We start from the raw sequence: 25,768 nt of genomic DNA, 5'->3' as shown, positions 1-25,768 counted from the left end.
TAAAAGTGCCAAATAAAGCAATCCAAATTTAGAACACTCGAGCTGTTCTGCAGTGACTCTGCCTGCCGTCAGTTGGGGAAAGGAAATTCATGCTCCCTGCGTTCGGAAGAGCTGCTCGGAAATGCTAGCTGACCCCTGACAAACCTGCAGCCTCCCCAAGAACACAGTTAGGCAGCTTAATTTGAGCAAGCAGAGAGAAAGCATGAGCCCACACTCAGGTGCGGCCCCATTTCCATCTGAGCAATTTAAACAGGAGCCACAGTTCGCCTCTGCAGACACCAAACCCAGCTGCCAGGGAAAGGTTTCAGACCCACTCTGGTGCCCCAGCGATTCCCAGTTCAGTAGAAAGCTGCAGAACACACGGTCTCACAGCACATGATTTCCTCATATTTCATCAGTTGCCAGGCTTTAAATAATTTTAACCTTCCTTCTAGGCGAATGCAGAGATGGCTACGTTTTAAGTGGAAACAGAATGAGAAGCTTAAGCCGGTTTCATGTCCCTGGGTGGGTATCCGATTAGCAGGGTGACCCTGGCCAACTCCTGACTCCTCTGAGCTTTACTGTCCTCATCTATAAAATGGGCAAAAGCTGGGGAAATGTGCATTCCCCACCAACGCCTAGATACCGTTGTTAATCTTTAAGGCTCCATTTATTTTCTGTCCTGAAGTGAAACATGCTGACAATCTACTCTAACATCCCCCTGTAATAATAATAGTTTTTTAAAAGGTAAAAAAGAAAATTTGCCACCACATAACTTGGCTAGTGGCAAAGCAACTTCAGCAAAACAGTTGGTGTCCCACAATTTATTCCTTAATCACTTCTGCTGTAATATTTCTGAGGCACATCAAAGGACAGTAACAGCCCAATGTTGGTAATCCTCTCACATATAAAAACTTTCATTATGGAGTGTTAAAGGCATCACTCTGTATGAGAAACAGGAATCAATAGGAATTGGCCTTTATCCCCCACTTCCTTACCAACAGAGATGGCTTTTTCTCCCCAGTGATGCACACTGTTTGGCCACAGCTTCCTCTGATGGCTGGAGAAAAGCAACAAGATGAAAAGCCACTGTGATAAATGAAAAAAGGGGGAAAGAATTTCAGGAACATGTCTCTGTGACAGACACAAAGAAAGGAGTCCATTCTAATTAGCCGAAATGCTGCTCATAAACTTTGGCTTTGATGTGTGTTTAAAAGTCACCGGGATCCATTTCAACTGGGTTATTTTGATGCTGTCACATGTAAAAGATTTTTTATTCAAAAAATGTTTTTAACGAGCACCCTAACAGCAGGATATTTTGGAGATACTGTGGCAGACCCTAGTAAATAACACAAACTAAAAGGGTCGTCAGTAGCCATTAATTTTTTTCCTATTATCTATAATGCAATTATTGGAGTCAGAAATATAACATCCCTTACAGATTTTCCTTTTTTAAACTCAGCCAAACTATAGGATTCGTTCCCTTGAAAGCATCATTCTGCTGCTGCTGCTAAGTCGCTTCAGTCGTGTCCGACTCTGTGCGACCCTATAGACAGCAGCCCATCAGGCTCCCCCATCCCTGAGATTCTCCAGGCAAGAACAATGGAGTGGGTTGCCATTTCCTTCTCCAAGCATCATTCTAGATTCTCTAAAAACCCAGAGTCAGCACATGCTTTCCCTTTATTATGAACATATAAAGGTCAGAGGCTATTCATAGCACATCCCTAGTAAAGGTCATCAACAGACCACATCTTGCCAAAGCAAGTGGCCAATTTCTGGCCTCTCTTTACTTAGCCACTTAGCAGTATTTGATAGCAGATCACTCCCTCCTTCTTGAACCATCTTTTCTTTAAAAGCTCACACACACACAAACCACACAACCAAATTACTCTATCCCTCCACTATTATCCTGTTCTCCTTATCAAAATTTGAAACCATCTCATTTATTTTTGTGCACGTTTGTTATCTGTCTTCATCTCTGTGGCTAAGAAGGAAGTTCCTGATACATCATAGACACTCCATAAATATCAGATGTCCGACTGACTCCTAGTATTTTGTGACAAATAAAGAGACTAAACCTCAGAGGAGTTAAGTGACTTGCCTAAGGCTGCACAGTAAGCTCTTAGACTGAGACAAGATTTGAACCCAAGGCCATGTAACACTGAGCCCAGACTCACGACCATTATACCATTGAAAAGAAGTCCCAGGTAAATGTCCAAGAGCAGAGTTGGTAAACTCTACGGTGAAGGAGTAGATAGTAAATACTGTTGGCTTTGTGTTTTGGTCCTAGAACCCCTGTAAATTCAATGATGATTTGTAGAAAGAATAGATTTTACCTCTGTCCTTCTGGGGCTGTACCCAGAGGGGCCTACAAATCCCATGCTTCCCCAGTTCTAAGACCAAAGAAAGAGCCTGCATCAGTAACAGAGACATCAATGGTTTAATAAGTAAGGGGAGCTTGCATGTCTGAAACAAGGTCCTAGAGCAGCGCCCCACCATGTGCAATGGATGGTTGGCGAGACATGGCAACAGTCTTTTCTCCCGGGTTGCAGAGGGAGGAGACTGCCGGTTATAAGCAGAGTCCCTATCAGGTTGACTCACCAGCTACTGGGGAAACTAGCAGAGGGGCACGCCCTCACTGCCTCTCCCATAACAATCACCAGCTAGGGCCTGGGGCAAGCATGTAGGAAGGACCGGCCAGTCATGTAAGCAGCATGTAGGTGAAGCAGGCACTTGTTGAATAGAGGATATTCAAAGAGAAGAGAACAGCCGCCTTGAGCGGCCTGACCATACAGTCAGCAAGATCACTGAGGGCAAAGGTCAGATGTAGACACCTTGTGCTGCGGTGCTGTGTCACGCTCAGTCATGTCCGACTCTTTGCAACCCCCTGGACTGTAGCTTGCCAGGCTCCTCTGCCCATGGAATTCTCCAGGCAAGAATACTGGAGTGAGTTGCCATTTCCTAGTCTATAGGATTTTCCCCACCCAGGAATCAAACCCGTGTCTCCTGCGTCCGCTGCCTTGGCCGGCATTTTCTTTACCACTGATCCACCTGGGAAGCCCACATAGGCAACTCGGGCAGCTAAAGTAGTCCACTTCCCACAATAGGGAGGTGAATAGATTCCAATCAATTGGTACACTTACTAAAAGGAAGCTGAAGCTTGGGGCAATTCCCATTCAGTTAGAAAAAATGTAAAGAAGGATTGGGAATGGCAAAGGCAAACAGCTGAAAACTCTGTTATCCCCTTTCCAATTAAGAGGCTTTGTGTCCGTGTGGAGAAAGTAAGCAGCCCCCAAAATGAGAGAGGAAAATACCTGCTCTCACCTCCTTGGCTTCCCACATGCCTGCCCTGCTAAGACTGTCCTTTGGCGACTGCACAAAGAGCCAAAAAAGTGACTCCTTCACAGCATGAGGACACTTTCAGCTGAGGACAAGAGAGGGCTTTCTCTCGGCCTTTTATACAGTCATTCACAGGAAGGGACATCCTGTGACCTCATTCTCACTCCAAAGTAAGTGAGAGCCAGGTGGTTTGCTGCCTCTGGGTTCTATAGAAACTCTCCCTTTGATGGCACCATTCTGCTCCTCTGACGCCAAGTCCTCAGCAAGGGCACATCTCCATTTCCAGAAGGGGTGGTCTCCTTGGGGACCGGCTGCCCCCTAGGAACACTGGGCAGCACCAGAGGAAAGGAGCAGAAGGAAGAGAAGCCCCACGTGCAGTCCTATGAGTTATTTCAAAGAACCACCCTTTATCAGAAGTAATTCTCTCCAGGGAAAGGCGCTTAGGACAAAAATGTAGTGACGGCAATACAAATGGGATGCTTAGATAGAAAACGTTTCAATATGCCCATTTGGACAGCACCATTTTGAAGCAATCGTTTTGATGACGGTATGAAACTACTTGAAATGTCAGTCCTTAACCTAGAGAAATATCTAAGTGAACAATTTTGGATCCATGTTATAATTTATATTTGCCACTTTACTTGTGTTTTGTCTTTCTCCTTAAAGATGTGACAACACCTGTCTTGATCGCCACTGCATCCCTAGTGGCCAGTAGAGCACCTCACACGTCACTGTTTATTGAAAAGCTAAATGACTATGACTCATACTGCTGTGATGACGTCTATTTCTGTGATGACTACTATTTCAGTAGTCTTCTGCCAAGACTACAGCTTAGTAGGTGCATAGTAATTTGTGGAAAAAAATGAACAGCCAACGTCACTACGACCATTATTGTTTATACAACTAGTACTATCACCACTGGGCTTCCCAAGTGGCTCAAGCGGTACAGAATCCGCTTGCCAGTGCAGGAGACGTGGGTTTGATTCCTGGGGCAGGAAGATCCCCTGGAGGAGGAAATGGCAACCCACTCCAGTATTCTTGCCTGAAAAATCCCGTGGACAGAGGAGCCTGGGGGGTAACAGGCCATAGGTTTGCCAAGAGTCAGACACAACTGAGTGACGGAACACACTTTACTGCCACCACCCCACCATTACTCAAGTTGGCTATCTGTTAAAAAACCAAAGGGGCTAGCATTATGCAATCACCATACTCATTTTATAGAGGAGAATACAGGCACAGAGAAGTTAAGTAAGTATCCCAGGACAAACACGAAACAGGTGGCAGGACTGAAATAACGATGTGCTTATCATTACTCTCGGCCAAATAAAGTGGAAGGATTGAGGACGAGACTGAGGATGAAGAAGCCTCTGCTTTGGTCTTAAAGCCTCTTTCTGGTCTCTTAAGCACTTCCTTTCTTTGGAAAAGAATCAGGGATCCTGGAAGAAACGGCTGATTTCAGAACTGGGTCAGGAAATGGACACGGTGATCTAGGAAAGTTTGTCACAGGAATCTATCAAAGACTATTGAGGCATATCAAAGTGACTCAAAGCCAACTTGAAAGGGCTCCCACTGGCCAAAGATGGATTAATTTCAACATCAACAGAACAAGGAATATGGTAAAGTGAAATAGATCTACTTTATAAAAATCCGTGTGTTCCATAATGGTGCTTTTTCAAAATCACTGGTTTCCTTTGCAAGTTGTGAGGGTAGCAACTCATGGCTGAGAAAATAAACAGAAAGAGAAAAAATTGTAAGCATTTTCTCTCCCTTTCCTGTATGGACTGCACTTCAAGGTAACCAAACAGGAATTATAAGTTCTTCTTTATGGAGGATTCACAGCTAATAGGAGCAGGAGGAATAAGAGAATTAAAAACTTTCCACTCTGCATCAATTTGCAGCAAAGAACAATCGGAAAATAAAGTTGAAAGTACAATTCCATTTATTATGCCATCCCAGAATATGAAATACATATAAAACCTTTGCTCTGAAACCTATAAAGCATTGCAGACAGACATTAAAGAGGAAAATAAATGGAAAGATATAGCATATTCATGGATTGAAGGATTCAATATTGTCAAAATGGCATTTCTCTCAAAAAATCAATCTGAAGTTTCAATGCAATTCCAATCAAAATCCCAGTAGGACTTTTTGTAGAAATTGACAAACTGATTCTAAAATTTATTTGAAACACAAATGAACTAAAAGAGCCAAAACAGTTTTAATAAAGAACTAGAGTTGGAGAACTCACACTACTTGATTTTAAGACTGACTATAAAGCCACACTAATCAAAACAGTGTGTTATTAATGAAGGATACACAAATGAATCAAGGGAACAGATTGAGGAGTCCAGAAATAGACTCACACAGAAATGGTCAATTTGTTTTTGACAACAATGCAAAGTAATGCAATGGGGGAATATGGTATCTTTTTGATAATACTGCTAGAACAACTGGGTACCATATTGGGTGGGGGGGGAAGTTGCAGAATGCTGACCCTTACTTTATACCATACAGAAATATTCCATCAAAATAGATCATAGACCAAACTTTTAGCATAAATCACAGGAAAAAAAATCTTTGCAACCTTGGACTAGAACAAGATTTCTTAGTAAGGAACAAAAGGAATAATAAGTGAAAATTTAAAATTGCTTTTTAAAAGCCACTGTCATGTAACAGAGGAAAACATCTGCAGCATGCATATCGGACGAAGGATTTGTATGCAGAATACATAAAGAACTCCTATAAGTCAAAGAAACAAAAAGAGACAAAGATGTGAAGACACTTCACAAAAGAGTTTATACAGATGGCAAATAATAACATGAAAACATGATCAACATCACCAGTTATCAGGAAATACAAATTAAAACTGAAATGAGGTTAAATTAAAATTTATAAGAGCAACCTTCCCAAGGGTTGGCAAGGATGTAGAACCATTATAAGGCTCATAAACTGATTCTGTGAATGTAAAATGGTACAACCACTTTGAAGAAGGGTTACGCCGTTTCTTTAAAATTTTCCATGTATTCATAATACACAACTCAGACACTTCACTCTCCAGTATTTGTTTATCCAAGAGAAATAAAACTATGCCCACAAAAATATCTGTACTATAAGTAATTTTATTCATTATAATCCAAATCTGTAAACAACTCTAATGTAGACCAAGGAATGAATACGCAAAATGAGTAAATCGACAAAATGAGGGCTGCCTATATAGTAGAATGGTTGTGAGCAATAAAAAAAACAAACTAGTAATACATGCAGTTGCACAGATAATTCTCTAAATCATACTCACTGAAGGAAGCCAGACACAAAAGAATACATATCATATGACTCAATTTATTAAAAATTCTAGAAAATGCAAAAAAAAATCCCTAGCGACAGAAAATAAATTAATAGTTGCCTGAAAGCTGGGACTAGAGGGAGAGAATGACTACAATATGAGACGAGGGAACTTTTCAGGGTGATAGAAATGCTCTGCATCTTAATTGTGGTGGTGGTTTCACTGGCACATCCCTCTTTTAAAACTCACTGAACTACACATTTCACATGAGCACAGTTTAGTACATACAAACTACACCTAATTTAAGTTTTTTTTTAAAGATTTTTACCAAAGCAAAAACACAAAAAAATCTGACAATCTGTGTGAACCCATTCATGTGAAGTGAAAAAAAAAAAAGAAAAATAGCATGGTAATAGAACAGTTGCTATCTTGGAAGGCAAGTGCACACACAATGACTAGGTAACTTCTGGGGTGCTAGAGATGTTGCTGTCTCTATCTGAGTAGTAGTTACATGGACAGTTCATCTTCCTAGCATTCAATGAGCACTTAAGTCGGGCACTTTTGCTCTATTTCTGTTACTTCAATAAACAAATAAAAAGTAGAGGACTGTTAGAAATTAGCAGACAATAACCAAATGCAATGTATCAATATTGTACAGCATGCGATCTGAAAAACTCAATGGTAAAAAATTTATACAGAATGGAAGAAAACTGAACATGAACTACTTATTAGATATTAAAGAATCATCATTCACTTCATTGTGTGTGTACTATAGTTACAGCCCTTATCTGTTAAAGAAACATAGAAGAGTACTTATAGGTGAAATGAGATGATGTATAGGATTCACTTTAGAGCAATGGTCCTTAACCTTTTTGGCACCAGAAACTAGGTTCGTGAAAGACAATCTTTCCACAGACGAAAGGCTTGGGAATGGTTTCAGGATGATTCAAGTGCATTCCATTTATTGTGTACTTTATTTCTATTATTATTACATCAACTTCACTTCAGATCATCAGGCATTAGATCTCGGAGATTGGAGACCCCTGCTTTAAAGTATTTCAGGACAAAAATATGTATAGTCATCTCTATTTTTAAAAAAAGTAAAAAAAAAAAAAAAGGAATGTAAAGTGAGGGTAAAGCTCAGGGATGGAGCAGAGGGTCGGAGAATGTGTGCCGATATCTATCATGCATATGACCAAAATCCTATTCTTTGCACTCTGAAGATCAAAATGTTCACATCAAAATGGCTGCATCAAAATGTCCTGCTTCAGAACACACATCGCAAGAAAGGTCTCAGGGGCCCAGAAACATGACAAGCAGGAACAGAATGAAATTTAAGAGAGTCCAATTAGGTTCTGAATGACAGCAAGGCAGATATATGATGACAAACAGTGCCCTTCCTTCCTCCGGAGACAGGTCTATTTTGAGCCCAAAGTGAGGAAAGGGAGTGCATGTTATCCAGGGGATTTCACCATTGTCCTTCTGGTCCCGTTATCACCAACTGAGAAGCCTACCCAGGTATTAGGAGGGGGAGAACACAACAGGAAGCAGAAAACAGATTCTGATGGTATCAGTCAGCATCTCAGCAGACAGAAGTCACATTTGACTGCAACTCTGAAGACAATTAAGTATAGGAACTCCTTTCAGAGGTGCAGGTAGAGTCACAAGTTAAGGATGCTGAGATACCTGGGACTACCTACCTACAGCATGAGCTCTTTACTTCCCTTAGCCTAAAAGAGCAAAGGAAGGCAATGTGTCACCAGAGCCTCGTGAGATAAGTGAGGCTGCAGCTACCACCAAGAGCTGGAGACGTGGAGGGAAAGGCAGGCTACACGGAAAATGCCCTCCCACCTCTTTCTCTCTTTCTGTCACCTCATCTATTTCCAGGATCTCCCAGTGACTGAAACAAACCAGAAACTGCAGTCATGGCAGCCCAGGTGATACAGTCTACTGAGGTCAGTCTCCTGGGTCAAAGAGCAGGGAAGAGCAAGTTGTCTAATAGACCAGGAGGCAGAGGATGGAGAATTCCTCCCATGGAGTAGATAAGGTCTTCAAATCTGCAAAGAGAACTTATGGCCATTTTATAAAACCTCTAATTCAGCTGGACCTAAGGCTTCAGATCCTTAGTTGAAATGGGAATATTTCTAAGCATTTTACAGGTGGCCTGAGAACAAGTAATCAAAGATTGTTTCACAATTATATACAAGAACATTCCATTAAGTAGCTCCGCCTGCTCAGACTTGGACTTGTAAATTAAAAAACTTTTCTTCTACACAAAACACTTCCAAGTTACATGGACAGAAAAGTAGAGAAAGCTGGTTGTATTTTCCATGGGGCTTTAACCATCATTCTATTAAAGAAAAGTCAGAGTCAAGTTACCATGGGTGGAAACCCAACTCCAAGGACTGATGGGGAGGAGCATCACCTTGTGAGGCTAAGGATGGAATCCTTCTTCTGGCCAATTGGCCCCTGAAGGACTGACCTTTCCCTGCCCTCTGATGGGCAACTCCTGTCACTGCTACCCTTACTCCCAGGGGCGTGTGGGACTGTTTTGCTACTGACGCCAATGCCGCTTCCTCCCACCAGGGGCTTTGCATCAGGTGTGCCCTCTACACTTAACATGCTTCTCTCCATTCTCCTGCAAACTCCTACTTCCATCTCAACTCTCACTTCCCAAGGAAAGCTTTGCCAGCTTCCCTAATGAGCTCAAAAACCCCAAGGCACACTCCTGTAAGACCCAGAACATTTTCTTCATGGAAGAACTTTCATGGCATGACTCTCTGTCTTACCTGGCTGAATAGTTAGTTTCACATGGTAAGGACTGTGTGTGCCTTCGTGTACCATCATATTTTGGGGACCTCATGTACTATCTGGCTCATAAGTGAAAGTGAAAGTGAAGTTGTTCAGTTGTGTCCAACTCTTAGTGACCCCATGGACTGCAGCCTACCAGGCTCCTCTGCCCATGGGATTTTCCAGGCTCATGGGAGGCACCAATTATTGATGAATGAATAAGTCTTCACTACAAGAGAACATTCTTCCATTCAAGGAAGAGTCTGAATTTTGTTTTATTCTTTTAATAACGTAATACTATAGGCTGGTTTTTTGTCCCCAGAACTAAATTACTGGGAACTCTCAATTAGCTGATAGTTTCTACCCCATTTTCTTATATCTTGTATAAGAAAATAATATTTAATGAGGTTTTTAAAAAAATAATGTTTAAATTATGCTTAAGATTCACATATATCCAACTTAATCTCATAGACTGTAATTTATATAACTGCTGTTTTAAGAAATTGCTTATAAGTACTCCAGAAAAAAAAAAAAAACACATATCCTGGGTCCTATTTACTAACGCAGGAAGTTAGCCACACAATTCTTTAAAGGTTTTCAAGAGGAGCTGAAACCCAAAGGACTTTAGAATTCTCAATTAATCTAGAATGAGCGGGTATATTCTGGATAAGTGAGGTTTTATTGGAACTCAAGTCCAGTTTTAAAAAAGGTCTTAAAACTTTTATTCTAATAGTAAGCAATACATTCTTCTATGATTTCAATGCTTAAATGCTTCTTTTATGACTAATAAAATCGGTCAAATTTCCATTTTGTTTTATATCCAGTTCAGAATCTACTTGTCACATGTGTCAGGAGCTATATATTCGTGTATCCTGTGTGGTACCGTATTTATCTCTGAATCCCCATAAAGTTTCGTTGAGCAGACTGCACTTAGACATACTCAGAAAGGGTGCAGTGAATGAATGAGAAGAGAGTAGAAAAGGAAGCTGACATTTGTTGAACACATTATGTCATGTCGCAGCTGCTATGCAAGGAGTTTTACATAACAACGACAAAGCTTAGTAAGTTTTATGTCAGGAAAGTGAAAATCCCTCAGTCGTGTCTGACTCTTTGCAACTCATGGACTGTATAGTCCATGGAATTCTCCAAGTCAGAATACTGGAGTGGGTAGCCTTTCCATTCTCCAGGGGATCTTCCCAACCCAGGGATCGAACCCAGGTCTCCCACAATGCAGGCAGATTCTTTACCAGTTGAGCCACAAGGGAAGCCCAAGAATACTAGGGTGGGTGCTACGCTAATGCAGACTCTATACGCGATCTCATGCAATAAGGTAGTTAGCCCAGACACAAAGAGATTAAGTAATTTGTTGAAGGCTACACAGCCAGAGCTGGGATTTGTTTCCAAGCTTTTAGCAATGGTCATTCTGCCTCCTCTTCCTGTTCTATCTCATTTTAACCTTGACAATACAAGAAGCAGGAAGAAAGTGTTCAAAAACTTCGTCTTCAGACATGAGACCTTTACTATAAATGAAATGTTAAGTAGAGCTCAGTATCAGGCAGAATGAAACAGAGCTGCTCTTAGCTTACCAGGGGGTAAGCTAGATGAACCTAGAATGCCACCCAGCCTCTCCAAGCTCTGACACTGCATTTGAATAAATTCTGGCAATCTCTGCAGCAAAATTTGGTAAACATTATAAATTAAGAAACTGGACTTGAAATACCAAGATTTCCCAAGGTTAATCATCTAATAAACCATGGAGCAGTAACTTAAACCTTGATTAACTTGACTCTAATGTTTATTTACACATGTGGACAGATGGATGTTGCATAATAGTGATTTTTAAAACTAACTCCAAGCTCTCCTTGTATTTGGACAATTTTCACACAAAGAAAGATTTGGAAGTTTACACATTGTTTCTAAGTTGTCCAATATAAAATACACCAGAAGATATGACTTATTTGTTAAATGAATGATAAAGTGGCAAACACTTGGCAAAACCTCCTGACTACACCAAGTAAATCCTAGACCTAGGATCACAAGTGCAAAAAGGTGTTTTGATGAAACCAAGCTACTTGTATTCTTCTTTCCATGTATATGCTATGCACACATCACCTTGCGGTCAGGCTTCTTTTTAAAAAAAGAAAAAAATATATATATATTCATACATGACCATATTTTCCCACTACCTTTCCCAAGTAATGCCCAGTTCTAGAACAACTTTGGGTTACAAATACAGTGTGAATACAGAAAGTAGAAACTTCAAAACCATGTACTAGCCAAACTGCTCTCCCTGCCCCTGTCTCTCCCCTTCCCAGCCCGGCTCTGCTTCTCACTGAAAACCTGCAGTGGGGTGATGGCCATGGTGATTTTCTCCTTCTCCTCCACATCCCTCTTCTGTTCCCTCACTTCACTGTCTATTATTCGGATTCTCCCAAGGTTGAAGAAATTAGGGGACAGGAGAGCTCTTCCTTGTGCAGCTTCTGTTACAAGCTGGCTCTGCTCTCTCTGGGTCTCTCCAGCCTGGGTATATATCCAGGAGTCATGTCTATATCTGGCAGATAATGAGAGCTCATGTTGAACTCTCCTGAGGGAATTTCCATGGACTCTGCAACGGTTTCCCAGAGGTTCTAGGTTGTTGTTTGTGACCCTCTTCCTGTGGAGGAATCTGCCTTGGACCTATCCTATCAGTATACCTGTCAGGATACCTATCAGCATCCTATCCTTCCGTTACCATAATGAACTAGACTCACAGTGATTCCTCCTTGGCTCTCTCCTCTGCAAAGTACATATCTGGTCCCTAGGAAACACATATCTCATGCCCTGAACAAAAACTGGGAAAGCAGGCCAGTTTCCACACAATTGGCCAACCTGTCTTTGCCTTCCTTTCAGATTTCCTAGGGTGAGTCAGACCCCAGTGTGTGGACCAATCTAAATTCCTCAGGCTTGATTCAGACATTGCGCCTCCGGGTCCTCCAAATGCAAGAAGTACAATTCAGAGCTCTCTGATTAGTCCTCTTGATGACCTCCTCTGACCTTGATGTTACAAGACAGTACTCACTACTATTTCTCCCAAAAGGTGATGACAACTTATTGCATGACCACAGGTCTCTCCAAAGAAACTTTGTCTCTAATCTCCTCTTGACTCATATATTCAAAAGCCATGGGGCAGGCTCATGACAGTCTACATATGGAACAGTTGGTCTTTCAATAGCTATTTAACAGCTGCCTCAGTGGAAACTGAGACAAGAAGAAACCCATTGTAACAGCCAGTTCCCTACCTGCCCATACATACATGTGTGTATATGATATTTTATATCATATACATAGTAACAATTCCAACTAGTTAAGGGTGATATAAGAGCCCTGCTGCTGCTGCTGCTAAGTCGCTTCAGTCGTGTCCGACTCTGTGCGACCCCATAGACGGCAGCCCACCAGGCTCCCTCGTCCCTGGGATTCTCCAGGCAAGAACACTGGAGGGGGTTGCCATTTCCTTCTCCAATGCATGAAAGTGAAAAGTGAAAGTGAAGTTGCTCAGTCTTGTCCTACTCTTAGCGCCCCCATGGACTGCAGCCTACCAGGCTCCTCTGTCCATGGGATTTTCCAGGCAAGAGTACTGGAGTAGGGTGCCATTGCCTTCTCCTAGCACTCCCTAATTCAATAGTAATCATCAGCTCTCACTGATCACTGCTCGTTTGGTGATCACCATCATTATAAAAGACTTTATAACCAAAAGCATACCTTGAGAATTTTCCATTTCATACATTCTCAGATTAGAAAAAATAAAATCTATTTGAAATATGCAGACTTAAACTAACATTGCAAAATATTCCTTATACATTAAATTACTCTCAAATTACTAGCTGACAGTGACATCCCTGATAGTGAGTGCCCAGGTCTTCCCTGGTGGCTCAGATGGTAAAGCGTCTGCCAGCAATGAGGGAGACCTGGGTTTGATCCCTAGGTTGGAAAGATCCTCTGGAGGAGGAAATGGCAACCCATTCCAGTACTCTTGCCTGGAAAATCCCATGGGCGGAGGACCCCCAGTAGGCTACAATCCATGGGGTCGGAGGGTCTGACACGACTGAGAGACTTCACTTTCTTTACATTTTTCAGCGTTTACAAAAGCCCAGATGGTCAGAAAGAGCTTTTTCAAATTTGGATAAAATTTTTAATAAAATGATTTTTAAATATTTTTTTAAACAATCAGCTCAGAGTTATATTCTACAAAGCTACTTAACAGTATTTGCAGCTAACAGAATATGCAATTACCAGAAAAGTCTAGCGAAGTCCTAGTTCTTATATCGTAAGATGTGAAATAATGTGGGAAAACAATGTAAAAAATTATATATATATATATACACACACACACACACATATATATATATATAAATCACAAAGTGAAAATGAGATATTAAATCTAGTTTGTCCATGTCCATCTGAAATTATTCTGTAAACTGCCTAAGTTTAAAAATAATGATTCTCTAATACACAGTTAAGTCAGATGTCTAACCATCATCCTTTATCTTGGGCTGAAAAAATAAATTTTAGATCTATTCACAATAAAAAATAAGGTACTTCCAGACTCAATCCCTTTTAAGAGTTTTTTCTTCTGTATATACTCAAAGATCTACAACAACTAGATTAATGAGCCAAAAAGTACATTTTAAAAGATTCTCTAAGAGGATCTTATAAAAAGTAGAATTTGATTATGTTTTAGAAGAGGAAATTTCTTTAACCTAGAGGGAGTCAGCAAATGTGAAATCACAAAAAGTATTCAGATTTTTGAAAGGAAAAATGATCTGAGAATCATCTCACCAATGATCTGAGAAGGAGGAGGGGTGAAATTACTTAATTACTCAGAGTAATGAAAGCTAGAGAGTAAAGATGGGGGAAAAACACATAAGATAACTGTTTCACTCGCTTCACTTGGCCTTGATTTAAATCAGAACACTTTCTGCCCTGTATTGCTCCAAACAACTTACCAAAAAGGAAAATATTCTTTCTAAGTAACCCAAAGCTCAAGTAGCAAAAACTGCAATGTTATCATACAGCAATTATGATGCTCTGGTTTATGTTTTAAATAGCTCAGAATTGCACATGCTCACGAAGTGGTCCTGGGTGCAGCAGGAGCTCTTCATTTTAATGCAACACTGATTTTCCCAGCAGTTTTCCTCTGCCACCTCATATCTTTCTTTCATAATCCTACGTGGTCCTCCATAGAAATATCCCTTTAACCATGAACACTCAGGAAAACAACCCCCCGCCCCCATACCCATGGAAAGGCATGTGAAAGAGTCCAGTATCTTTACTTTCTGCAGAACAAGGCAAAAAATATTTCTTTCAGGGTCACCATCCAATTGAGCTGAGTGTTTTAATATTGATACTCTGCAGCAGGTAATTTAATTTGTTTTTAGGAAGGATGAGAATTAAAAGCAACACAAAGAGCAATAATGAATCAGGGGCTAGAATTTTCTCCAAAGTTAGAAACTTTAAATATAGACTCCTTAAATTAGGAAGGGCCTTAACACTGAGGAAATCATTTTGCAGAGGGAAGTGAGAGAAACCAGAAGTGATCTGTCTACAGCCTCCTAGAAGAATGATGATTCTCTCACCCTAGTCAAGGGTTCTTTCCATGACCATGCTTTTTCCTTTGCCCTTTCCTTCTACTTCTTAATCTCTCTGACAAATGCTCAAAGCATCATTTAAATTAGTCCCCTATTCAAAACAACAAGGATTTGCCAAAGGAAGGCAAAGTTTGAGATATAGATTCCAATTAACTACCTCTGATTTCTGGATAACTCAAGTCTTCCAGAAATTGACTCCAGCAGCATGTGCTATTTATTTATACTCAACCCTTTTTCTATAAACAACTTGATATGTTTGCAGAAATATATAAAATGCAACCAGCTAAAAATGAATACAATGGGGAAATTATCACAAAGTGGGGGGAAAGAAAAGGATAAAGCTAGCCTATTGAAAGCACCAACAGCAGGATCTCATGGAAAGGACAAGTATTGATATTCCAAAAGAAATCTCCTGGAGAAACTGTCTTACACCAAGAAAGTAACTTATATAACTAGTGGCTTGTAGCAAATATCATAAGCAATGCAACAACGGTGACGTATCAGAGGGACCTTCCTGGCAGTCCAGTGGTTAGGGCTCTGCCCTTTCAATGCACAGGGGTGTGGGTTCAATCCCTAGTTGGGGAGCTAAGATTCTACATGCCTCATGGTCAAAAGACCAGAACATAAAACACAAGTAATATTGTAACAAATTCAATAAAGATTTAAAAAAAAATAGTGACCCACTAGAAATAAGTTGTGGGTTGAAATGAAATGTTAATGAGTTTGTGAGTAGGGATGAGGCACAGATTTGTCTTTTAATGTCCTACTATGCAGGTTTTGGGTTTCTGAAGTAGGTCATTCCTGAGACTTGCAAGGTTAGAAAGAAAAAAAAAAACTGAAATGAGAAGAAAGAGGAGAAAATTACAGAGTAGGGGGAGACGGAGGAAACAATGACAGGTTGATGTCAACCTAGGCATCATTTGTTAAAGAACCAAAAATAATTTATAACATCATTGGAGGCTCAAATTCATACATCACCTGAACTTAGTTGCACTTTCGCTATGTTATAATGCAATATAGTGTAAATCAATTGTCTCAGAATTTAAAATTAGAGCCCAATTACCTGTGTAAGGGAATCATAAATCCAACTTGTATTTTTCTAACAGGGTTAACAACTCATGATGCCCGCTTAAACTCGAGAAAATCAATTTTCTGAGCTTAAGAGCAATTGTGTGTTGGTATTTTTTTCACCCTGGTCTACAGCCTCAGGTTGAAAGGCTGAGGGTAACGAATATAGTGATTGGGGGAGGGTAGGAGTCTCGAGTAAAGATAACAAACACAGAGCATTGAATACGTTCAAAACACCAACCGCACGCACGAAAAACAGGAGTGGGGCCACTTAACGTGTAACAGGCAATCAGAACCTGGACACCTGCTATTCGGTGAAGGAGTAAAGGCGAAACACTCCTACTGTTTTTCCAGTTCAGCAAAAATTTCCCTAGGGCTAAAGAGGAAGATGAAATACTAAGTAAGGGCAGAGCTTGCACTCCTGCTAAGAGCATAACAGACCCGGGCCTGCTTGACTGAGGTCACACTTGCATGAAACCCAGAGTCCCCTCCCAGGGGGATTTGCTGGCCTTCTCTTCTACTGAAAACATCTGAGGGAACACTGCGTGGAGAGCAGAGGGCAGTGGAATAAAGCTGCGGTGATGGAGGCAGAAGCATCAGTAGGAACAGCCTTCAAGGAGGATGGTTCAGCACCGCGGGTGCCTGTTCATATATCCTACATGCCCACCCATGATAGCACATAAACATGTATCTACATTCCGACACCAAAATTCCATCTCCATGAAATTCTGCTTGAGAAACAATTGAACCAGGTTGCACACAGACAGATACAAGGTTCCGCATTGCAGTGTTGCTTCTAAGAAGTTGGAAGCAGACTAAAAATGCATCAAGGGGAATGATTTAAATAAATTTAAGCAATTTAATGATGTACGTAAATTTAAGCATTTCACCCTACAGGGCAATACTATGCTGGAAATGCAGATGATGATGTAAAATTCTATGGACATGGCACACTGTAAGATAATGTTACAAAAGAGTGTTACTGGATATATTGATTTTGAATGTTGTGTATGTGTGCACAAGTGAAGCAGACAGTCTGAGAGAAAATACCTTCACATATTAGTTAAGGTAATTACTGTGTGGTGGAATGCTAAATCATATTTATTTTTCAAAAAACTTCTCCTGTGGTGTCGGATTTTTGAGTTTTAATTTTACAAAAATGGCAGGTATTCCTTTCATAATCTGAAAAAAAACTACTATAACAGTTTCTATTTTGGATTTTTTTTATTAATAACGAGGACTAGAGGAAGAGTAGCAATATACAGAAACGGCAAAAGCCCACATGGCCCACGAGGCTTTCCCTGAACAAAGCACTAGCACCGGTCCCAAAAAGGTTTCTGTTTTTACACAAAATTCCACTGACTATACATATTATTGAGAAGGGGAAACAAATGCACCAAAACAAATCATCTGTCCACCTTACCTTTGTATTCTGTAGGTAAAAATACCCCAGTCCGTACTAAGCTTCTGAGAGCAAAGGATGTCCCTCCAAGACCCAAAATACAGATAGAAATCTCGGCAATTGTGCCTTTCACATTGGGCTTATTAGTGTCTCTGTTTTTGCAAATGGACGTGTAAATCTATTACTTCACAAAGCCAAAGTGCTCTTTTTAAAGCACAGAAAATAGCAAAGTAACATACCAGTAGAACGCATGCTTCTCACTGAGTCATTTCTGTATTTTAGTTTCATCTGCTCTATACCAGGGTAAGATATTTGCAAACTCATAGCAAAAGAATTATAAGGACCTTTGAGACCATCCAATGCAATGCTCTCATTTCTCACAAGAGAAAACTCAGAACAGTCACCAAGTGACTAAAACTGAGGGTCGGCCTCACAGTCTACTGTTTATCACCTCCTCTCCAATTCCAGTCAAAGATACAACTGTGTTTCCCCTTTCTAGAGAATCTGAATATTTCTGTAGCTAATGTTGACATAAATCAGACTTTGTGAGATAGAGAAACAGAAAAGCAGCAAACCTAACATAATACACCAGCTAGCTTTTCCAGATACATCTGAGAGATAGTTTCAATAATGGAAAACACTTCATACACTGCGTTATACAATCCACTCCTGATTCTGTGATAGAAAAAGGTAAAGAGTTCACATGGAAAAGCCATATGGGTCATTCGGTGACATTTTTAAAAGGTTTACTTTCAGACATGCATGATTTAAAGTGTTTTTCCTTTTTCTCCTCTCAAACCCAAGCATATTCAGCATAAAAGACCTGGAAAATATGACAAAACATTAATGAGTAGAGAAAGAAAATATATCACACTATTCTACCAACAAAAGACAACCACAGTTAAAATTTCAGCATAGTTCCTTCTTGGGTTTTTTTTTTTTTCTTTTCAAATGGTTGATACCTTAATATGTATGTCATTTCTAGATTTCCTTTTCACCTAAATTACATCTAAGCATTTAAATAGTTGAGTAACAGCTATTTGTAAACATCCTTCTAATGTATGGACTGTATTCCATGGTATAGATGTGCCAAATTTTACTTTTTTTTTCTGTATGTTACATCATTTAAGGTTTTGCTATTATACATAATGTTATAATGAGCATTTTGAAAAATAAACCTCCATCTTAATCCTTGATTATTTTCCTAATTTTAATTCCTACAGTGGGGAATCAGTAGGTTAAGTATTATAAACATTTTAAAGTACCTGAAAGTTGGTACCAAATTTTTTTTGTTTGTACCAAAGGTATATAAAAGTATTCATCTTATCGTGCTTTCCCAATAATTATCATATTTAAAAATCTTTGTTAATCTTACCCTATTTTAATTTGAATCTGTCATTGAACAGCATCATATATTTTTTACAAATTGTGTTTCTCATTTGGAACATCTACTCTTGAGGTCTTTGCCCATTTTTCTACTGAGTAAGAAGGGAAACATTTTTATTGAAGACATCCAATTATGTTTTCTTTAGTAAATAAAATAAAATACAACTTTTAAGCAAGTTAATAGCCTTTCTGAAGTCACTAAAGCCTAACAAAACAAAACTCCTTGCAAGATCAGTTAAGAGACATAGAGAAAATAGCAGAACACTTTTTTCCCCATAAATATATGTTCTATGGGCTCCATTTAATAAGTGATATTTTTGTGCAACTTTCTGTGACTGCTGATCAAGCATCAGATTAACAAACTATTGAAAATAAAATGAAAAGCTGGAGGATGCGGCTTACGAAAAATCACTTTTTTTAAAAGAATGTGCTCTGGTTCACACTGGTGGACTAAGAAAACCCATTTTACCTCCTTTCTCACCCAAAGTCATTTCTAAATGATACAGAAAGAGCACAGAAGTGTTAACCCATAACCACAGAGAGAATGGGAAGAAACCGTTAGAAGGTGAGTGATTTCAATAGAAGTCTGTTGACTTAGAAGCCACAGCAAAGGAAACCACAACCTAAAAAAAGGGGTTTCAGCAAAGGAGAGAGCGTACCGCCTAACACTACCCCAGAAAAACTCAATTCTCAGAAATAGTGAGTAAACCAGAGAGTGGAAAATCTTCTAAAAGAGGGTTACAAATTACAAGTCAGTATACATAACATAGAATTCCCACCCTCCTGGCTCTCTAGGTGGGTTGACCTAAAGCCACCACTAGGTTTAAGGCAGTAAAAATTTGTCTGGAGAGAAGTTAGACCATTATCATGGGTGTTAAAACCTCACTCTGGCAAGCCAAGATCCTCCCCACCCTATTCCCATGCGCACACTCTAAACTTTGACCCTTTAAGCATGCCATTTACAAGACCCATCCACCTTCTGAGGGTTTGCAAACAGCCCTTATATTACCTTATTCTTTTCTATATAACTACAGATCACCAGAAATCTAACATGCCAAGAAAGGCCAGCATAGAAAATAAAAGGAGCAAGCAAAATAGCGGAAAACATGACACCATGGAAATACGACAATTTAGGGAAAAAAGATACAAACTTACAAAAGAAAATCAGGGACTTGCCTGGTGGTCCAGTGGTTAAGAACCCAACTAGGATTCATTCCCGGTCAGTGAACCAAGATCCTACGTGAGGTGGAGCAACTAAACCCCAGGGCTACAGCTACTGAGACTGCGTGCTCCAGAGCTTGTATGCCAAAAACTAAAGTCCTTGCCGGCCACAAGGAAAGATCCCACGTGACACAAAGGAAAACCCACTGTGACAACTAAGATCCAGCATAGCCTAGATAAATAATTTTTTAATAATAAAATAAGTATTTTAAAATAAATATTTTTAAAAGTAATGAAATCAGTTAATATATTTTTTAAAAAAATAATAGAATAAATAAATAAAATCTTTTTAATATCCTCAAGAATCACTTGAGGAGATTTGGTAACTAAAATAAAACCAAAGTTCTATTTAAAAGGAATAATCAGATAGTAAGAAGGATCCCTCAGGAATTAGGTGCTTGTGCTTAGTTGCTCAGTTGTGTAACTCTTTGCGAACCTTTGGAATGTAGCCCACAAAGCTCTTCCATCCATGGGATTTTTCAGGCAAGAATACGGGAATAGGTCGCCATTTTCCTCCTCCTGGGGATCTTTCCAACTCAGGGATCAAAACCATGTCTCCTATATCTCTTGAATTGCAGGCAGATTCTTTACCCAATGACCCATGATTACCTAAGCAAAAAAATTCAATAGACAGCTTAATGAGCTGTCTATTGAACTGTCTAATGAACTGTCTATTCTCAAACTTAGAGAAATCTTCTAGAATATGTATTAAATGTACAATATGTGAGAAAAAAAATAAGATATATAGATGATCAATCCATGAGATCTAGATGTGGACTAATAGAAGTTTCAGAATGAGAAAAACAAAATGGGAAGGCAAGAAATTACAGAAAATTTCCCTGAGCTAACGGGAGGCATGTATCTGCAAAATGCAGGAATCTAGTCAGTGTCAAGGAGAATGAATTGCAAAGTGTTAGAAAACTGAGGTTAAAGAGAAATGCCTAATAGCCTCCTAAAAATACCCCCACTCCTCCCAGAAAAGGTAGCCTATAGAAAGGGAAGGATCAGAATAAGAGCAGAACCAGCGGTAGCAGTGTTGGATGCTAACAGACAGTACTGAAGATCTAGAAAACAGCCCATCTAAATGAGAGAAATGGAGATCTAATGAGAGAGAGGGAGACACACAGAATAGAAAGTCAGAATATGAGGTGGCTTCCCTGTTGGTGCTAGTGGTAAAGAAACCACCTGCCAATGCAGGAGACATGCCTTCAGTCCCTGGGTCAGGAAGATCTCCTGGAGAAGGAAATGGCAACCCACTCCAGCATTCTTCTCTGGAGAATTCCATGGACAGAGGAGTCTGGCTACGGTCCATAGTGTTGCATAGAGTCGGACACGACTGAAGTGACTCAGCACGGCACAAGTTTTGGAAAACCTGAAGATATGATAGAGGCATGCACTCAGGAAAGGCAAGAGAACATCAGAAATTCCAGTAATATCAAGCACAGGTAAGCTTATAAGAAAGGCTTAAAAGATACATTACACACACTAGAAGATGGCATGATTTTGACAAAACAACAAAGAAAAAGAATCCATTTGAACCTGACTCAAGACACAGGCTCCTTGCTGTATCACAGGAGTTGTGGCACTGAAATCATAGAAACCACATGAGTCGGTAGAAAATAATTTAGCCAAGTCCTAATGATGCAAATCCTTTTCATTACATTCAATTTTGGAAAAATCACAAAGAAAGACCACTCTGGTGACAAAGCAAAAGTAAATTAAATCTGATAATGCAAAAGTAATGGTATAGTTGAATGAGAACTGAACGTGAAAGAGGGAAAAGAACAGTGAAGAAAGGGATATGAGCACTCATACCTCATCTACAGTGAGAAGGTAAAGATGCTGACTAGACGGACAGACCATTTAAATATGACCTTGAAGTGTCAAGACCAAAGATATGGAAGCAGTCTAAGTGTGCATCAACAGACGAATGGATAAAGAAGATGTGAGACACACGCACACACACAATGGGATACTACTCGGCCATAACAATGAAAGTTTTGCCTTTTACAGTATGGAGGGACTTGAAGGGTATTGTGGTAGGTGCAACAAGTCATACAGAGAAAGAGAAATACTGTATGATATCACTTACATGTGGAATATAAAAAATAAAATATAGTGAATATAACAAAAATGAAGAGACAGATACAGAGAACAAACAGTGGTTATAGGAAATAAGAGGTACAAACTATTTGGTATCAAATAAGCTATTAATACAAGGATATATTGTATAATAAGGCAATATATCGAACATTTAATAACCTTAAGAGAAGGGGACTTCCCAAGTGGCTTAGTGGTAAAGAATCTGCCTGCCAATGCAGGGGACAGAAGAGACGCAGGTTCCATTCCTGGGTCAGTTAGATCTTCTAGAGTACGTATGCCCACCCACACCAGTATTCTTGCCTGGAAAATTCCATGGACAGAGGTGCCCGGCAGGCTGCAGTCCGTGGCGTCACAAAGAGTGGGACAAGACTGAGCACTCACATCCTCCTGCATAAATGGAGTATAACCTTAAAAAGTCATGAATCACTACACTGCACACCTGTAACACATAATATGGTATATCAACTATACTTCAATTAAATACATAAATTTTAAAAATTAAAAGTTTTTAAAAGTTGGAAGAGCAACGGAAGTTGCAAATAATGTCCTGTTATTAGTGGGAAAATGTGAAAAGTTGATAAATAAGATAAATTTCCTTTCTTAGAAGAAAATCAGTATATAGCATGTGAAACTGATAAAAGATTAATTAGAAATATGGAGATAAAAGCAGAGAGGGATTACAGAGGGTGCTGAGTGGTCAAGAATCTGCCTGCAATGCAGGAGACCCTGGGTGTGATCCCTGGGTCAGGAAGATCCCTTGGAGAAGGGAATGGCTACCCACTCCAGTAATTTTGCCTGGAGAATCCCATGGACAGAGGAGCCTGGTGGGGTAGAGTCCACAGGGTTGCAAAGAGTCAGACACAACTGAGTGACTAACACTTTCACTTGCATTTAGGTAGTGCAATAAGAAAAGAAAGGGTAGCATTAGGAACTGTCCATTTTCATTATAAGAGTTTCTGAACTATTTGATTTATAAACTATGTGCTGGTTGTTGCTTTCATAAAAGTAAAGCAAAAAAGAAAGTCATAAAAGGAGCAAGTGCACCATGTCAAGCTCTTTCTTTTACTGAAAACAAAAATAAATAATTGAACCTGGATGAAATTGTTGCTTCTGAGTGTCTGGCCAACTCGGGAGAAATAGTGAGGTTTGTATAACTGGATTTATTTACAAGAAGGGAGCAAAGGCAGTGCATGGAGATGAGACACAACGTTTTTTTTTTTTTTTTTTTTTTCCAACAGAACAACTGAGCGTTCATTCAGACTTAACGACAGGATGACATTCTGAGGTTTGGAGGGTAAGCACATCCTCTTCATTATCAAATAGAAGATTCTCCAGGATCAAAAGGGACCCTTCTCTCCATACTGGATTGTCCCTGTACACAACCCCTCTCCCCTCACCCTACAGGCCCCATCACGATCTTAAATGAAGATGAAAACTGATCTTCTCTAATTTTCTCAACATTGCTGCCTCCTGGGTGTTTCATATTAATATCCCCAAAATGTATGGCAAGTACATATTTTAATACCTAGCTAGGTACATTTCCCAGAATGTTTTTTTAAATAGGCTGGTTGTGGGAAGGCTGGCAAGATATTAGTGATTCGATGTTGGGGCTACCATGCCCATCTGTCTTGAAGGCCTGGCATCCACATTATTCAGAAAAGCCTGGGTAACATTACGGCACCCTGTGTTCACAGAGACGGTTGGTTCTGGGTTCAATTACAATCGCTAGCAGTTTAAATGATAGCTGCTGTGCTATAACCTAAAATAAATTGCTTTTCTCAAGAAGCCATGTAAGCCTTTGCACTGCAACTTAGCAGAGCTGCTGGTTTTATCTTATCTGAAATTCAAACAGCATACAAAAGCTGGGCCTCTGAACTCCTGTTTTTACCTTGAGTGGCATTCTTCTACATTCCAAGGTATTCTTCTCTCCCAAACTTCTACCCTAGAGCTAGATTTATGGGAAAGCAATGTTTCCATTTTTTATGCAAGTCATCATTTGGTTTTTGTTTTTCTATTTAAATCTCACACTTTGCCTGGGCTCTTTTGAAAGAACTGTACTACTGGGGGCAAGATTCGTTCTTCCCATTTTGATGGCTGGAAAGCTTATCTGCCACTATAGGCAAAGACAAGTGTGGAAACATCAGCACTCAAATGACTGCAGGTAACTGTGTGCATGCATGCTAAGTCACCTCAAGTCATGTCTGACTCTTTATGATACTATGGACTTGTAGCCCTCCAGGGTCCTCTGTCTATGGGAATACTCCAGGCAAGAATACTGGAGTGGGTTGCCATGCCCTCCTCCAGGGGATCTCCCCGATCCAGGGATCGAAACTTATCTCTTGTGTCTCCTGTATCGGCAGGTGGATTCTTTACCGCTAGCACCATCTGGGAAGCCCAGGCACTCTGTCCAAATATATCCCCTTTCCTTCTCTTCATAGGAAAAGGAAAGAAACAGCCAGTGTTCAGAATCTGAAGTAGAAATTCTGCCTTTTGCCACCCTCACTTACCCATGAGTTTTGCCCCAAAGTCCATGGACTCAAGCTCACCAATATTCCCCTGAGCACATTCAGACCAGTGCCTCTGAAGGGATACACAGCTGTCTCAGCATTCCTCTGACAGAGATGACTTCTGGTCCCTCAGACGCCTTTCCACAAAGGCAATTAGAAAAGTTCCCAGCGTTCACCACATTCTTTCAGATTTAACAAGGCAACATAATTAACGCTGCTGTTTTTCTGCCAGTCAACAAGAGAAAATTGCCCTTCCAAGAGATGTTTTTCATGTTTACGAAAATAATCCATTAATATGTTTCCCTTTCAGATGTTTTTCTTCTACTGAGACTGAAAGAGCTTGGTTTGGGGTGTGCTATATGGTGTGTGCTCAGCAGCTTTTCTCTAAAAGGGGAAACTTCTTTATGTCCATCAAAAAGAACAAGCAAGATGAACACTTTAGACCAGATTGAAACAGAGCCACTGTGAAGGCAAGGAAGATCTATTTCTATCACATGCATGGAGCCATGCCAAGGGGGAAGATGGAATGAACCTCATGTGAATCCTGCAGTTCTGTTGTACGAATTCTTTGAACTTTGATAACCAGAGATTTAAGTATATTGGTTCTCCACCAGGATCCTTATGGGGGAACTAGGGAATGGTGTCTGTGGTGGGTGGCGGTGGTTGGGGGGTGATGTTTCAATGTCCCTCTAATTGAGGGCAATACTGATATCTGGAGGACATTCTAAATGTTGCTAAAAGTTCCACAGTGTGTTATTTCCACACAGCATAGAACAGAACTGCCTACAATGCCAACAGATCCCCTTCGGAAACACTGACCGCAGTCGAGAAGGAAACATGAGCTGACTGCGTGGGTCCTGTGTTTTCTCATTTCTGCAAACCCTGGGCTCCTGGCAGATAATCAGTAATTGATGGAATCAACTAGTGCCTTAAAGAAGGTAAGTCACTTATTAAGTCAACAAATACGTATTAAATTTCTGAAGCTTACAGCACAATTTATACAATACATAGGCCATAATTGGCCCTCTAACGAAGCCCAAAGTGTCATTTTCTCCATAAAGGCCTT

The 25,768-nt window shown here is 40.1% G+C and overlaps 1 protein-coding gene across 33 annotated transcripts in view; it reads right to left on the bottom strand.

Annotated features, from left to right (window-relative positions):
• The window catches only part of FHIT (fragile histidine triad diadenosine triphosphatase), a 1,561,686-nt gene that overhangs the window by 935,143 nt on the left and 600,775 nt on the right, over nucleotides 1-25,768 (bottom strand). For 8 of the 33 annotated variants that reach the window (XM_069560462.1, XM_069560482.1, XM_069560473.1 and 5 more), the window contains one exon: nucleotides 978-1,068. The exons of 24 other annotated variants lie outside the window; for them this stretch is intronic. The gene's annotated coding sequence lies outside the window, so the exon portion shown is untranslated. Of the gene's footprint in view, nucleotides 1-977; nucleotides 1,069-17,506; nucleotides 17,750-25,768 lie in introns of those variants that run through there. One more of the 33 variants, XM_069560470.1, reaches the window with a different exon arrangement.

This window comes from Ovis canadensis, chromosome 19 (assembly GCF_042477335.2).
Source record: "Ovis canadensis isolate MfBH-ARS-UI-01 breed Bighorn chromosome 19, ARS-UI_OviCan_v2, whole genome shotgun sequence".
In the NCBI taxonomy this organism is placed as follows: Eukaryota; Metazoa; Chordata; class Mammalia; order Artiodactyla; family Bovidae; genus Ovis; species Ovis canadensis.
Note: the sequence above shows the minus strand (reverse complement) of the source record. Positions and strands in the feature narration are given on the sequence as shown.